This window comes from Platichthys flesus, chromosome 8, assembly GCF_949316205.1.
Source record: "Platichthys flesus chromosome 8, fPlaFle2.1, whole genome shotgun sequence".
In the NCBI taxonomy this organism is placed as follows: Eukaryota; Metazoa; Chordata; class Actinopteri; order Pleuronectiformes; family Pleuronectidae; genus Platichthys; species Platichthys flesus.
The window spans coordinates 5,476,625-5,493,343 of NC_084952.1; the positions used below are offsets into that span (position 1 = coordinate 5,476,625).

The 16,719-nt window shown below is 40.6% G+C and overlaps 1 protein-coding gene across 1 annotated transcript in view; it reads left to right on the plus strand.

Annotated features, from left to right (window-relative positions):
- The window catches only part of lingo2 (leucine rich repeat and Ig domain containing 2), a 188,377-nt gene that overhangs the window by 101,259 nt on the left and 70,399 nt on the right, over positions 1-16,719 (plus strand). Inside the window, exon 4 of the mRNA XM_062393069.1 lies at positions 5,822-5,908. The gene's annotated coding sequence lies outside the window, so the exon portion shown is untranslated. The remainder of the gene's footprint in view (positions 1-5,821; positions 5,909-16,719) is intronic.

The following is a 16,719-nucleotide window of genomic DNA, read 5'->3' on the forward strand; positions in this document are numbered from 1 at the left end:
CCACAATCTATACAAAACATCAATACCTAAGCAGTATCTCTGTGGTGCTGTTAGCTTACTTTCTGCTACGACTGCCATCACTGGTGCCAGACTCCAAACAACCTTGCGGAGTCAATTGCATGATGCCACCAGGGGGTGCAGGAGATGGCTGAGCCTTCTTGTTTAATTAGAGTAGACGGGCTACATGTGTCTGTGTGTGTTGCCACATTTCATTAAGGCGAGGTACGGGCCACTGAGTCGGCTAAGAGGAACGGATAGGCAGCATGCGGTGGTGCAGTTCCCTTTTCCACAAACCCAGCCACTCGGCTCGCTCTCTTCCTCTCCGGAGTCATGCTGAGGCCCCCGAGCCGAGGCCAGTCAAAATGGTTCCACTTGATGCGAAGGGCCTCAAGGAGCTGCCTGTCAAACTTAAGTTACACTGGAAACAAGATACAGTCTGTGTGTAAATGTACATAGTGTATCACATAGGACAAATACACACATGTGGACGATGGACAAATACACAAGCAGCATTGTCTAACAATAAACTGTGGAAAAATATGAAACAGGCCGATTTGTCCGATGAAAAATGAGAATGTACATGAGCACACATGAATGTACGCAAACAGATAGTTCAGTGATGTACTGATGACAAATATCTTAACAACTGCAGCGAGGAGTTTTTCTTTATTTTTGCTATTATCACTGGCTTTTGTTACTTTACTTCACTGATGCTTCTCTCTAGGATCACTGCATGGTGATGAAAACCTTGCTTAGATGAGAAAGATTTGGTTGCTTCAGCCTTGAGGTGTCTCCACTTTATATTTTATGATTCCCAAAGCTTCAAAGTCAAAATTGTTTTCTAAAAGAGCCGCAGCAGCTCTTTCTCGCTTCTGAAGCAGAGCTGGTTGTGTTAGTGCTAAGGCTCCTTTAGGTTTGGTTCACCTGGAGTCGCTGCTGCTGTCGACACATCTCTGCAATTTCTGATACCAGGTGGATAAGTGACCTGTGAAGATCCAAAATCCTTTAAACCACCCATCAAAGATTGATGTGAAGAGGTTTCTTTTTTCAATGCTAACAAAATGCTAACCTTGTTAGCTCAATCCCCAACAACTGTAAAGAATATTTCTTCTCACCCTCCGACATGACCCATAGGCACAGCTCCTGAAATAGGGCCATGACGGCCTCAGGGGTATCAAACCTGCGTCATCATGCTAACAACAACAAGTTGAAGGGTTTCGTCACAAGGGATACTTCGGATTAAGGTCAAGACTGGTTCAAATCTGTGCTTCTTTAAGGTTTATTATTGTTACAATGATAAATATATGGTTATGGACAACCAATTAAATGACAATGGGATAAACAAATATGTATGTAATAAGTGAATACACAATCACCAACACAAAAATTTAAATGATTCCGGAAAGGAAGGTGGGAAACTCTGAGAAGTTGTGGTATTGCCAACTTTTGCACAATCCTCTCGTCAATTGTACTTTTGGTTTTTAAATTAAAAAGTTTATTAATAAATTACTATATGTATAATCCAACTACTATCAGCAATCAGCGAAGGTAACCCATGTCAACACTTTTAGAGGCAACAGCAATGCCAGTCCTCCTTCCATCACTGGGACATGACTCGTTTTAGACATTGCTGATTGGTTATTGATTGAGCAAAACAACACTAAGAATACCAGATCTTGTATGCAAAGATCCCCACAGTGCATTGACTGTGTTGACGCTCCATTGATTTTATGTTCGGTGAGATACTTAGCACCTTGTTAGCTTACAGCAAGACTCGAAAGTCCATCTTTCTCCGTACGTCCTTAAGGCAAAGAGGGTGGATGCGGAAAGTTGGTAGTTTCTTAACTCCAGAGAAAAGTTGTGCTGGTTAGCTTACATCCAAATCATGGTCCAAAAGAAAAGCCGTGAACATCTTCCACTTCCACGCTGCCCATGACTACACTTGTTTTTGAATCCAGGATACTTTCTCTCAGTTTAAATCATTAGCAATTCATATTTTTCACCTTTGGGCTCGGAGAATACATCACGTTATTCCAAATTAACCTGACTGACCTCCAAGGGAAGTCATGGGTTAGTGTTGGGGTTATGACAAGGTTTCAAAGTTTTAGTCAAGGTTGATCAAATCTCAATGATTCTGTTGTGTTAGTGGAGACTGTCCATCTAGAAATCAATTCACCAGAGTTGTTGTATTTTCTCTATTTTCCCACTGAACTTGTGCTATTTTAAATCATCTGATGTAATGTAGGCTGGAACACACTGTACACTTTTCTTTACTGAGCACTTATTGTTGGAGCTTGGGCTAAATAAACGTATATAATATATACAGCACCCGCTGTTATTATTAGCACGTTTGATGGTGATAAGTGTCAGAGCTCTTACTCATTAAATGCAAATCATCCACACGCACAAAAAAGAAAGGTTATGTAACAAGAGTCCAGTGGATTTAAATCGTCTTACTGTACAGCTCTAAAGTGCTTACATGTGATTGTCTGTGTGGAGGAGTGGGAGTGATGGATGTAATTGAATGGCTCACATTAACTTCCTGGAGGGAAACTCTCTCACATCTTCAATTCCCTCGCTTTTTCTTTTTTTTTTTTCTAGCCTCACTGGAGCAGACCAACTTCTTAATTGGCATTCTAATGTGATTAATTGCTTTCTTGTCATTGGGCCCACTGCGTTTTACACTGTAAAGAAGTATAAATCAGGCGTGTATTTACAAGCAATCAAATGCTCAAGATCGAAAGGAACATATAAAAGATGCCCAGCTGCGCAAAGTAATTGGTTCTGCTTTATGAGCGGTGTGTTTGTGACATTGAAGGGGAAGACTTTGGATCAGAGGAATGAGCTAATCTGGCATATATAGCTTCAGATTTATCATTTAAGGCTAGACACTAAAATTAATCACAGTTCATTTTTTGCAAAGCACCAAATCACAGCATACATCCTCAAGAGGTCTTTCACAGAGTGAGGTCGAGACATTACAACATGTAGAGTGAAACCCAACAATTCCCTCAATGAACAAGCAGTTGGCGACAATGGAAGATTAAACAGGAAGAAACCTCCAAGAGAGCCAAAGTCAAGGTGGGCGACCATCTGCCACCGCCTCAGGTTGTGAGGGAATGAAAGAGGGGGAGAGAGGGAAACAGAGAGAGGAGAAGCAGTTGTACTACTGTCAAGCAGGTTGTTGTATTGACAATAATAACAGCAATACCCATAGTTGTAAAGGTGTTATCAATAATAAAAGCGGCAATGTAATCAGCATCATTTAATAACAATAATAAGAATAATAATGGTTGAGTGATATCGACAGATCCTGACCCTGCAGCTCTGGAATAATGGATACCTGCAGGATGAGGGCAGAGAGTGGAAGCAGAGAGAGAACCCAGTTATTGACTTGCAGTGCAGGAATATAAATGCACAGAGTTAGAGAGAGAAGTGCTCAATGCATCATAGGAGCTCCTCCAGCAGTGGAGGCCTAAAGTAGCACAACTGAGTTCACCTATGCAAGATCTAATCATAAGCTTTAACAAGAGGAAAGATTTAAGCCCGACCTTAGTTTGAGAGGTTTTCTACCCCAATTTCAAATATAAGATGAAAAACAAAAGTGGATTAAAAGTTTAAAGATAAATCAAATTGAATCATTGAATATTGGACCATACTAAAAGTGACTCCTTGTAATTACGATTTTTACTCATTTTGATGTGGACTTTCCTCTCGATTGTTGTGATCAAGGTTCACAAGCATTTTATTTTAAATATAAGGGGAACAAAACTTGATTGCATCATAATTATGAAAGTAGACCATGGCTTGTGTTTATGCATTATCAACAATTTTACATAACGAATTCTTCTGTTCATAATAATTGTAACTTTTTTCTCACTTACTTCTCATCAGTGAGGGGGGGGGGGGGGGGGGGGTTGAAATGACTCCAATTTCTGTCCCTCCCTTCACACCATACCACAAAATAAAGTACCAATTATCCGGGTGCGGGCTGTGGTAGTTAAGAACAAATGCTAATGAAGCTCTGATGCCTGTAACAACATCCAGGTGCTCTTGCATATTAAGACACTTAATGGTCCCATAATTAGGGAGAAACACTAAGAGAGAAGCTATTGTCTTGATTGGTGTTCATCGTGATTCCAGTTGGCAAATGCCTCCTTATGAATCAAGGCCAAGCTCCCGGCAGACAGGGGAACAGTTAGAATTTGTCAGAGACCAACTTTTTTTTACAGAGTGTCAATGACAGATCTGAAGGTACAATCTGAATCAGGGTCTGTTAAGATACAGACATTCTTCATGTACACTCGCAAAGTGTTGAAACTGTGAATTATTTTCTATACACTTGTGCCTAGGGACCTCACAGCTAGCACATTGAACGTGAATTTACACTTCAGAATAGAATGTAGGAAGACTGGGAGACTTATTAACTTTGGGGGGCTTTATTCACAGAAACCATGGTTCTTTAACCTTGGGCTATTTTAATGCATTTGATTTTGCTTTAAATACTACATAAACAAATTATTTCTATGCCATTGTTTGGCCTTTCCAACATCAAATGTGTTTTCTTTTGCTCTGAAAACCACAAACCTGCTCAACAAAGTATTTTGGAAATGTGAATGCAGCCTGGAAATGTTAAGATATAATAAGCTGTAAGGATATAATCAAAACATCAAGCATATTCAAATGCTAATGCTGCTAACGCTAACCAGATTTCATCATAATGTTAACGTTGCAAATTAACTCTGCTCTCAAATTTACACCTGGAGCTGTTGGAGTTTCAAAGTTGCATTAAAAGAGTTTCCAGATGAGTTTTGTCGCATTTTATTTTTGGGAATCATTTACTCTGCCTTTATGTATGAAAATAGATGCGTCGAATTTAAATAGAGGACAAACAGAAAGCTCTATTCACAGCTAGCATGGCTAACACCGATGTCAAGATGAGTTTTCCTTTTAGTATGTATCACTGGTGCCTGATATTGTCATGATAATATTACTAGGAAGCCTGAGTCAACACTTCAATAGTCAATCTGGAAAGCCAAAGACCTTTGGCTCTGTTGTAATATCAAGGACACATACAAATGGTGTTATTATGAATTCAGCAAAATCACCCTTTCACAGCCCATCAGTATTCTGTGGCCATTGTGAGGAACTGGGTTAGGGCTTAACGAGAGGATCCAGCGGATAAATGATCAAAAACAGGACGGCGATTGTCCTTGAACTCTTAATGGCGTACTAATAGCGCCGGGTGTCAAGAGTGATTTTAACAAGAGTGTCCTGAGTCAAACTTTTTTTCCCCTAACCTCTCTGCCTTTGGACTAGAGGAGATAACGGTCTTTTCTCTCTCTCTCTCATCACCAACTCAGGCACGCCCTTTTGCACAATCACTATCCTCTGTGTTTCCTCCTGCAGTCTGGATAAGCGCACTCATTACAGTACAGAAAGTCATGGCGGGGGCCAGTGTGCATTGTGTAGGTCACACGTAGTGCTCAGAGAAACATCAGAAAGTTCCTGCAGAAAAGTCTTTCAACTAAAAATGTAGCCATGGACTCAGTGAGGCATGCTGAGGTTGAAATGAAGAAGAGTAAGCACACCGTACACCGTGGGATGTATTCAACGTGGATTGAAAGCCTAGCACACAGTGGAGCTTCAAGGTGCCATCACTTCTTGTACTATTTATCTCGGCTGGGTCCAACATGTGTAATTTCTAAGCACTGGGGTTTCAAGATGTTTGCAATTGTGATCTTTGTGTATGGATTCTCATTGTGGCTTATACACTTAGCTGTAATTTCTCCTTCCGTTTCTGCCTCTTCCCTACTTCTAGATAAAAGACAGAAAATTGGGAGGACCACATCAACAGAGGGAGTAGAAGAATAGGCCATGGCTGAGGGGATGATTACTTCTCAAAGTGGTAAGCAGCAGACATTTATAGTGTCTTAGCTGTTTTGTTCCAGAGATTTGTGTTTTTCATTTTGGAAGATTTCATTCTTTTTTACGTCCATCCTGTTGCTAAAGAGAAATTTACAAATAAGAGCCACTCTAGTCTCTGTTAGGTCAAGATGACAGGGCATGTCACTCACTACCTGTTACTGTCTTTAACTTCAATGTCTTTGTTTGTGGAGACTGGAGAAAGTGAGAAAGGTCTCGATGCAACTTTGACCTCGACTCAAAGAATCCTTCGAGCACATAAGCGTTCCATTACCTCGTAAATCCGAAGGAACTCACAAGATTGTAAAGCACCTGGTTGGATGCCAATTTCATTCAGTTTATTCACGACTTGAACTCGACCCCTTCAGGTCATCCAGCTTCTTTAGCTTCATGTGCTGCGTGTCACCTCATTGTTGAGGCGATGTCCTCTGATGCAGCGTCAACACACTTATCATTCCTGAATAATGTGTTGATCCCTCATAAATGCAGCCAGGACAGGCTGCGTGGCCCTTACAGGAAAAACAGTTCGCACTTTGTCACCTTGGATTTTCAATTTCATCGAGAGCACTCTTGATTTAGGAAGACGTACATGAACTCTTCACAGCTTCTCAACAAAACACAACAAGCTCATTGACTGCAAAGTACAGTAAATATGGTGTGAGACAGTCAAGATTGTTTCCATCCATCAAGAAGGACCCACAACCGTAACCATGTTGATTAAGGGCATTTATTAATTAAGCTTCAGGAAGTATTTATTCTACTCCTATGGGTCACATCGGCGGGTAGGTGCAAATATCAAGGGATGAGGTGTGGTGGTTGAATGCACCAGCAGATTACAGCCTCCTAACATAAGGACAAGAATGTGCAATATTCTAAAAGTGCTCATAGGAATGAATGGATGTACAATTAGTAGTGTGAGTGTGTGTGTTTGTGTGTTGACTTGGCTTCCTCCTTCACTCAGCACACGCTTAATACAACACAGATGAATGAGGCAGACTAGAATAATGTGGTGCGAGACCGTAATTCAGTTTGAAAGTATATACTGACAGAGGATATATACGTAGACGCTGGTAATATACGCTTGAAGGGCAGCGGTTGCCATTCTCATGTCACACTTCATCTAATTAAAACTGCTGTGATGACATCAGCACCTTGCATTACACTCTTAAACAGAGTAGAGCAGAGCATTCCCTTCAGGCGTGTTTGTTTTGCCCGGCACGTTGAATGCAGATCCATCTTTTCTGAAGCCAGCTCTTGTGTTCACGCAACAAAAAGATCAACTTGACAGGCGTTAATTTACAAGTCAAACTGTCGTCATCTGCCAGTAGCCAAAGTTTTGTCAGATTTAAGATTGCATGTTTGAGTCTCTAAATATGCAAAGCCTGTATGCTTTTGCAGGCATCTGTGGGGAGCATGCACATACTTGTGTGTGCGTGTGTTTGTGTGTTTTTGCAAGCTTGAGCGTATGCATGATGGAAAAGTCTATGCATCTGTGTTTGGGGGAAGGAAAACGACAAAAATGAAACAGAGGTGATGTTGTGTGAAGAGATGGGAGGCTGCAGACAGATAGTGTCATTCCCTCGGTATCACCATTACATCTTAATCTCCTGGCTCCTCATGGGAGGCGCCAGCCGAGCATGGGATTGTGTTTTGCATCTAAATCAAGATGTCGTGTTTCTTCAGAGGGAGCCTTATTGAGACAAAGTTTGATGTGTCTCTTCTCCTCTTCACATACATCTGGATGCACTGGCTGATCAACCAGCTGCTGTTGTTTGTACTGAAGTCATTTTAGATTCAATTAGCTTGTGAACTGTAAAATTGCTATATAATTAAAGTAAAGAAAGATAACAAAACTCCCAGGGGAGCGCGGTGAAGTTATCAACCACTGAGCAGATGTTTCAACAGGTTGCATCATGGGGGACAGAGCTTCCATGGCAGTCAATACCAAAAGTAAGACCAGTCTCTAAATATACATGCAAATGCATCTCTGGTTAGCAAATATTGATTATTAGATAAATATTCTCTTAGCATATACACACAACTACACAAGTAGTTGTGTTCATCAATTGATAATAGATTCAAAAGAGATAATAATAGACTGCTATTAAAATATCCAAGAGGTTTTTAACAAGATTTAACTTACATACTAATCACAGTGCATCAATTAAAAAGACACATGTACTCACACCAAAACAGCAAAGAAATAAGTAAATAATTAATTATTTATTGTTGTATGTTACATGAGCCAAATGCTAACTACAAATATAACATATTCTACAATTGCTCCAAAAGACACCAGAGTAACCACATTAACTCTAAGCCTGAATATAAAGTAAGTTACAGAGGAGAAATTACTGAGCTTCATCACAAAGGGATATAGTTGTAAATCTCACAGCTTGTTGACAGTGAATTGTTTTAATCTCACAAGAATTAAAAGAGAAACGCAACTGGAATTATAAATGCAGTTTACCGAATTTGCTAAATAAATAAATGCCAAAGATTGAGATACCAAAGGAGGCTGGTACACAGATTCATATAGAAAAACACATGCATATCAAACAATGTTGATGAATCTAGCAACAGAATAAGTAGAGAATCCACCAAAAAGACATGTTTACTTTGTGAAGTTAGTAATTCACTGGGGACCAGTTTGACAATATTTGGATTTTCTGAAATGTTGAAAAAAAATGCATGTAATTGGGAAACTGGAAAAACAAAGTCCTTGATCAAAATTAAGTGTAATATCTAAAAAGCACTTAACATCTTGAAATAGTAATTCATCTGAGGGGTACTCTGTCCTCGGGACCAGGAGAACCAACATCAACGTCCTGTGGAGAATGCTGGTTGTTAGGTTTCATGTATTCTGCACCAGTCTCGTGCTATAATGTCCGGGTGAGGGTGCTTCCTGCTAAGGAACGGGCCGGCGCCTATGTAGGATCGAATATGTTTGTACTTTTACAATCCATTCATCCAGACTGTGAGTTATTCACTCCACATACTACAGTCCAGGCACGTTGCATCACACCGGCTTTATTTTTTCTATTTTATCCAAACATATAGAATGTGCCACCTTTTTTTAATCAGTCCCTTTCTGTGGTGATGCTTTCTAGGAAATGGTTTATTATATATAGCAGGGATCAGAAGTAAACACACCACCAGGGCCTGTAGGTCAATGAGGTGTGTTTCTCCCACAATCCTCTCCCAGCAGGAAATGGACTGTTTTTCTGCACCACCTTCTCATTTTCCCAGTCGGCAGAGAGCGGTAGTCAGTGAACATTGTTTTTCAAAATGCCTCGAGGGGCTTCCCCACAAAACTCTCACCTGTCAAACTCCATTCCAGGTTCCTGAGTGAAAACTGTGACAGCGCTTTTAATTATGGCTCAGGCAAAAGAAATATGCGTGTTTATCCAGAGGGATTACAGATTCTGTTGCTGACATTTGCAGATGGTGGACATGACTTGATTTTGTATTTTATTTATATCATTTATTTTTGTCGTCGTTGTTTTTTTGTCCAATTTTCCAGCCCAACATCAATTGAATATGGTATTATTGGATCTGGCTGCACCTTTTTACATATAAAAAGGGAAAAATAATCTCACAGCAAGAGGTTGCCTCTGACAGCACACAGAGTTGTAATGGAAAGCCTGGTGTGCACAGCCCGACCACAGCACCACCAAGCCCGGGGCTGACAGCTAGGGAGCCATGCTCAGCTCCACCAAGGCCATTACACTGATCATTTGGGGTCTTTTCAAACATGTTAGGACCTTAAATAAGTTATGTTTTACAGTTATTACTGGAATTTACTGCTCCTCTCTGTGTCTCTATCATTCCTGATGAACACTGCGGCAACCGAATCGAGTCAAACCGAGTGCGCCACCATCTTCCCCGGATCTCTATACAGTGACTTAGTTTATAAATGAATTTGTTACCTTTCCCTCAAGCTCTGGGAATATCATACAGATGTGTTGCAATTATTTCAAAGTAATCAACAGCTGAGGGATCAATTTGGCCTGGGCCAAACCTGATCACTGTAAGTTCTTGTCACTGTATAAGAGTTTTGTCGGGAGGCAGCATGGAATTAGTCGGCAGCAACCGCACAATTCTCTATACAGGACAAAACTCTGACACTGTAAGAGGACTGGATCGGAGACTGGACTGTTCACTGCAGAAAGAAAGCAGCGATAATCCAGCAAAGATAGTTTATAAATAATCTATAATGGATACTGATTTCAAATCCTTAAACTGGAATGTTCTATAGGAGAACTGTAATAAAACAGGAAATACATGTGTGCTGTGTTGGAATATGCATGTATTTTATTTCATGATGATAACAGGGAAATGTCAGAAATTCTACTTCGAATCTCAAAGTGGATGTTAAACTTGTTTCCCTTCATAATGAGGTGGACAGTTCCAGTAAGACACTTTCACAAGAATGATAAACACTCAGTATTTATCTTGTCCATTACATTTCCTGTTCAGCCCACACAAGCCATTATTCTTCATAATAGACTCACATCGCCACCAAGTATATTGATTCATCATTATTCTCTCAAGCCTTTGGCAGTGGCATTGCAAATAATGCCAAATGATGTTATTCTTTTGTTGTTGTGTGGAATTATAAGTAGAAGCACACAGGGTATGCTTTGTGCATTAATTAAACCACAATAAAGGTAGAAAACAAAGTAACTGTCTGTTGATGCGGCTACAACTTTCTTTGAACATCATCATCAAGCTTCCTCTTGACAATAAAGCCTGCAACTTTGAAGTTACTCTTTTAGTTGGATATGACGCTGGCTCTAAAGTAATTTGTCAGTTGTCCTCAGGTAATTGCATGCACCGCACGACCCCTCGAAGTCAATTAAGGCTGTGTCTGCAGGATCTTTAGAACACACGTGTCACATCCTTCAGAGGGCTGATTTGATATCTTTGAAAGAAACTCTCCATCTCTCATTGTTTAGTATGGCTGACCTGCCATTATCTACTGACACTGTCCTCAGAACGCTATTATGGACTGATTAGGGACATGCCACCACTGATCAGAATTTTTGGCCTTGATTAGAGAATATTCAGCCCTTTTGTTACTGTCAAGAATGATCAAGAGGAGACAAGGTCTGCTAAGTGAGCGGATGTGACTGAGAGCGCCATCATCATCGTCTCTCTAACACAGCGGCCCCCTCATCTCTGAGAGAACATATTAACATGCTGTCATCCCCAATGCCCCACTTGGACCAGATGGGCCTCATTCAGGTCTTTCACAAAAACACAGCCGTGAGGACATCTTAAATGTCAGTCTCTATATCAGCAGATCCATAATTAAGAATGGGCTCGGAGAAGGACATGTGCTTTGGTGCCCTTCCTTTGATAGATGGTGTCTTAACAGACAATCGCAGATTTAATTAACAAAACCTAATGTGCCCAGCTTGAAAAAGGCAAAGACGATGATCAGATTAATTGTGGTACGAGTACTTTGATAAGCATCATACTAACAAGGAACATTTAAATAAAAGCAGCATGATGTTGGATTGCAAAGAGCATAAATAATGCATATTACTGTAAGTCAAACCAATTAGCTTTCCTTGTCTGGACAACCATGCTGTAACACGTACAGTATGTCAACTTTTCTTATAACAAACAAAAGAAAAAAAGCATGTGTCGTTTATGCATATGTACACAACATGTTATCACTACTCCGGAAAGTGTTTGTCTTGTTTTCAACGGGCTGAACTTTCATTTGACAAGAACACAGCTACACATGCAGATCTTCAACACAGCAGATCTACTTCATTTACCAATGTTAAACTAGGCTAGTGGTTAAAACAGTTTTTGTAATGATTTTCAGATTGTGTAAACGACAATACCTCAACATACAGGCCTATAGATAAATCTATAGATAAAAATCTGCACCAAAATTCAAAGGGGTCATCTTTTGGTCATGCCCCACCCTTCCACAACATTTCAAGAAAATCAGTTTTGCTGTTTTTTGTGTAATTCTACTAAATAACAAACAAACAAACATAACTTCCTGCTGTTAAATAAGGTTTTATATATGTCCCTGAAGATTCCTAAATTGACATTATTGATCAAATGTTGATGTTAATCTCTATTTAATTTGTGGTTTCCTGTGTGTTAGGACTCTCCACTTTCCCTCCACGTTGTCACTGCCTTCGGTTAGCGGGGCCAGTCGTGCTGCCTCTGCTCATCCTCTATTTAAATTCAAACCAATATGCATGAAAGAACGTCCGGCTTGCAAGGAGATGGTAGAGAGGGCTAACCTTTGAAGATAACGCAGGTGAATAAAAGAGAACAGGAGCTAGGTGTTGATTAGATGTTCCCATCCAATGCTTTGTCCTCTCATACAGACTGCAATTATTGCAAACTGTAATAACAGAGTGCATTGTGGGAAATCAAAGGCTAAGCTCCCTGTGGCATTCTCTCCCCCCTGTGCTTGTTTGTTTGTTTTCCCTTTTGTTTTCCATGCAGGAAACGCAATGCTTCTAATTAAGTCTTGGAGGGGGAGAAGGAGGCGTCTTAGTCGGCCAACAGTGAGCGGCTATCGCAAACTCAACTTCAATGTTTAATTTATGTGTGCTCTATTATTTATGAATGACGTGATCTGTGTGTATTCAGGGCTTTATGCAACCTTTAGGTCTGTTCAATGTTCGCGAGTTTGGGACAAAGACAGAAAGAAGAGATACGAAATTTGATGCAGAGTAATGAGTGAAGAGCCATCCGAGTTATTTCAGGGTCAAAGTCAATGTGTGTGTCTGACGGTTATCTGTCTCTTTTTCCATCCTCGCCCACTGAATTATACATTCACTCTACATTATGTATTCACCTCAAATGTACATGTGGTGTGCAGTACACAAAACCATGCACACACACACTTAACCTGCAGCATAAGGGGATTTGTTGTTGTGTAAAGTCTCAAGAGGCTTTTCCTTGATTTCAGCCTAACCTCCGTGTACCTAGCCCACTTTAAGACAGAAACAATATTATGTTGTTTTGAAAGCAACTAGTGATTTCTAATTGAGGAAACCCATTTAGAAAATTCAGTGTGCTTTCAAAAGCATCTCCCCCTCTCTCTGGCACACATTCACACAGCCAGGACTCACTCTCTCATCAGCAGCAGCGGGTGATGATGATCAGGACGATGGGGTACTAACGCCCATGTCTTTCTTCGACCCTCCACTTCTGCCTTTAATGTGCAGTAATGCACCAGGCACAGCCGGCTGATGACTACATCCACGCCTGGACAAAATGGCTGGTAACAGCAGGTGTGAGTGGTGGGGATGGTTCAGATTCTAACAAGTAGGGAAATGCAAGGAAAATAAATATTTCATGAAGTATTTTCTCACAGCACAGTTAAAAAGGAGCAGGGATACAGATCAATAGTAAGGAGGGATCTGGCTATAGTTACTGTGAGCGGGTAATGCAACCAGTAACAATGGTGAAGGCTACATATTCAAGGTTAGTTTAAAATTAGCATTTGAAATGCAGGCGGGTTTTGTGATAAGAGAATCTAGAATGCAGTCCTGACAACAAATGGATTGGTTTGATTTAAGCGAGTCTTTAAGAGGAGACATGATGTGGCCTTTGGTTTGTTCCAGGTCCAGTGCAGGTGAAAACACTATGGTTAGCATAAAGGGTCGATGGTTAAATGGCCAGTGGAACAACCGTAATAAAACAAATAGGCATGTGTCATGCAGGATATTAGACTGAGAGGAGCAATGCTGCAGCTGACGAGCATACACCACTTTGAATAAGGTGATTGAGAGGGAGGCAGTTTCCTGGGCAGGAGCAGTGGACCATCATCTTTCAGTCTCACATATCCTATGGCCCCTGTCCAAGAATCGCTCACGCACACACGCACATGCACACGCACAAGCACACGCACGCACACACACAGCTCAGTATCCAACAGGCAAAAACTGTAGCTGTATTGAAAAAACAGTTTGAGAAAAGTAGCAGCATTAGCGAAAATAAAAATCATTATTTTATTGACATTTCTTCTCATATCCACACACAATTATAATCCACAATCTAAAAAAATCTATTACTTCAAAACCAGCACTGAACAACTGCTACTACTATCATGTAGAGTTGTCACAAGAACAGATACTTTGGTATCAAGTCCATGCCAAATTCCCCAAAATGTCTTTTCTTTTTTACATGGTGTAATACAAGGACAATGAAAGGAAGAGAAGAAAATCGTTGTGTTTGATAAACCTGTGTTGTACGTTTGCCTGAGTGGATGTCAAATAATTATGAATGTTTTAGCTGCTAAGTTGACTAATTGATTAATCAAGTAATCATAAACTACACTTTAGATATTTTCCTTTGATTAGGCTACGGATATATACGTGTTTCCGTACTCTCCTTAAACCCAGTTTATATTGAAGGAGACAGGTCAACCAATAATCTGAGTATCGCTGGTCCGGGCCCTGGAGCTGACAGAAAGGTGTTTTTCTGAGCTTGGTTCTTACATCCACCATCCACCACCGAGTGCCCTTGAGCAAGTGGCTGAATTCCTACACCTGCTCCAGGGGCACTGCACTCTTCCTGACCCTGCAGTCTAATCCCTCTGATGAAATGCATATCCATTTGTATGTATAAGCTGGGAGGGCTATGCAAAGAGATTGATCCTTGAACTATAACAAAGACAGAATTGATGAATATATTGTGGTGAAAAGAGCAAACTCACTCATTCAATCTCCACGAGGAGCGAGGTGCCCGACTGCCTGCAACTTTGCATTTTTAAACAGATGAAGGAATCGCTTCCACCGAAACCTATTTCACATCAAGAATCCTCTTTCTTTTAAAATGGACTTAGTCTTCAGCCATTTACAGGGAAATATATGATGCAGCCAGCTCATAACAGCGCATTTTATGTGTTCAATCGGGAGTCGGAATGGTCTTGAGTGATGGGCTCAGTGAGGGAGTGGACTTCATTTTAACGCCTGACTGAAGGTGAACCTGACCCCTCGTGCGTGCGTTAAGGACGGTAAAACTCCAGGCCCTGCTGTAGCATCAGCATACACAGAAAGTTCAGTGGCTCTGAGGGGTCATACCCCAAGGAGATGGGCTAGGAACACTGCCAAGGGAGAGGCCATTATCAGTTTGTTGGTACAGGTGATTATGGTTTACTCAACCATAAAAATCATAGGCATTCAGCCTAACCTATATTTAGTTCCAGAACATGTTGCCCGCCATATATATAGATTTTATATTTATGTTTATTAGTTACTTTTCCATTTATATCCATAGGGACCGTTCACACAAATGACAAAAAACATCCGTCTCCTCTCGCTCCGAAAGAATATTAATACGCCAGACAAGTTTTGTTTGTTTTTAATAGACACATTTATTTTTGAAGCAAATATTTGACTTTGAGGTCAGCAGCTTTAATGAGAAAGTCAAAAACAAAAAAAGGAAACAAAAGAAGCCGCTTAGGGAATAAACAGGAACAAATGTGGCATTTAGAAAGTAGGCAGTAAATAAGAAAAGGCAAAGCATGCTGGGAAGCAGAGGGGTGTGAAGGAATTGGCCATTTGTCAGCTAGTATAAGGTCACTGTAACTCGCGACGGCAAAGTAATTGACTGCAGTCGCGACGTTGAGAGTGAAACGCCGTGGAACTTATAATGATGGTACATGCTTATTATCTCATTTCCAAACAAATTAATATCAGGACCATCATCATAATTAAGACATCAGCGGCAGAAGAGGCGTCAAAGGGCAAATAAACTCCTCCAGACGCCGCTGTGAGGACTTCTCTGTGAACACACGTGCCGTTCAATTTTCGGACCGGAAGGACATTAGAAGCTAATCACTGTGTCTGGACACAAAGTGAACATGAGAGGGTCGTACGATTTCATTATTTATGGAACAATAAGTGCCCAGTTTGTGGTCGAAGCCGGAGCTGAAAGGTTAAATTTGTGGCATCTGTCTTGCATGTGGCACATAGCCCCAGCTGAGGGTAGCTTTCTTAATTAAGTTTGCTGTGCTCGGATGAATGCGTTGGAGATAGAACCCTAATTGCTTTTATACAGACGTTTTTCATTCTTATTGAGGGGAACATGGTGAGCGCTTGACTGCAGTAAAAACACTCATTGTAAATAAAAATCCTTATGCACCTGACATTACGATTATAGGCATTTCAGAATGGGTCCGCATGGGTTATTTATATTCATCCGCACTGTTTTAGGAATCCACAATATAGAAAAGAGCTCCTTTCACTATTACTTCCACAAACGTGTACTGTTATTGTAATGTAACGTGTGGGAGAGCAGGGTTTTTTGTTTTACGGGGCAGCAGATATCCGTGCAGCTGCAAAAGGAAGATTACTAATTATTATTACATATTGTGGAGGAATTATTACCTGCTGTGCTTTCCCCTCCTGGCGAGTAATACATGAAAGCCACATTCACTGCTTGGAACTGTCTGAGAGACTTATGGAATAAAACGAACAAGAAGTTTTTTGTCTGTAGAATTTGTGTTGCCCGCTATCGTACATTGTGAGCTCTGTGTTTGAAGCACAGTGTGTCATTCTGTAGGAAGGTATCTAAATTATCTTCTTTTCCACAGCAGGCCATTTCTATATATATATTGAATTGTCTTGATTGGGGAAAATGGACTTGTCATGTCATCCAGAAAAAAATGAAGTGAACATGAAAGTCAAAGCAGGAGATTGAAGAATGTATCAGTTTACTTTGATGTGTCACTTCAAGCGTGCCTCACACCTCTTCTGATTATTAAGGTCTGTCTCTAATGCGTCCTTTCAACCATTGTTAGCGGAC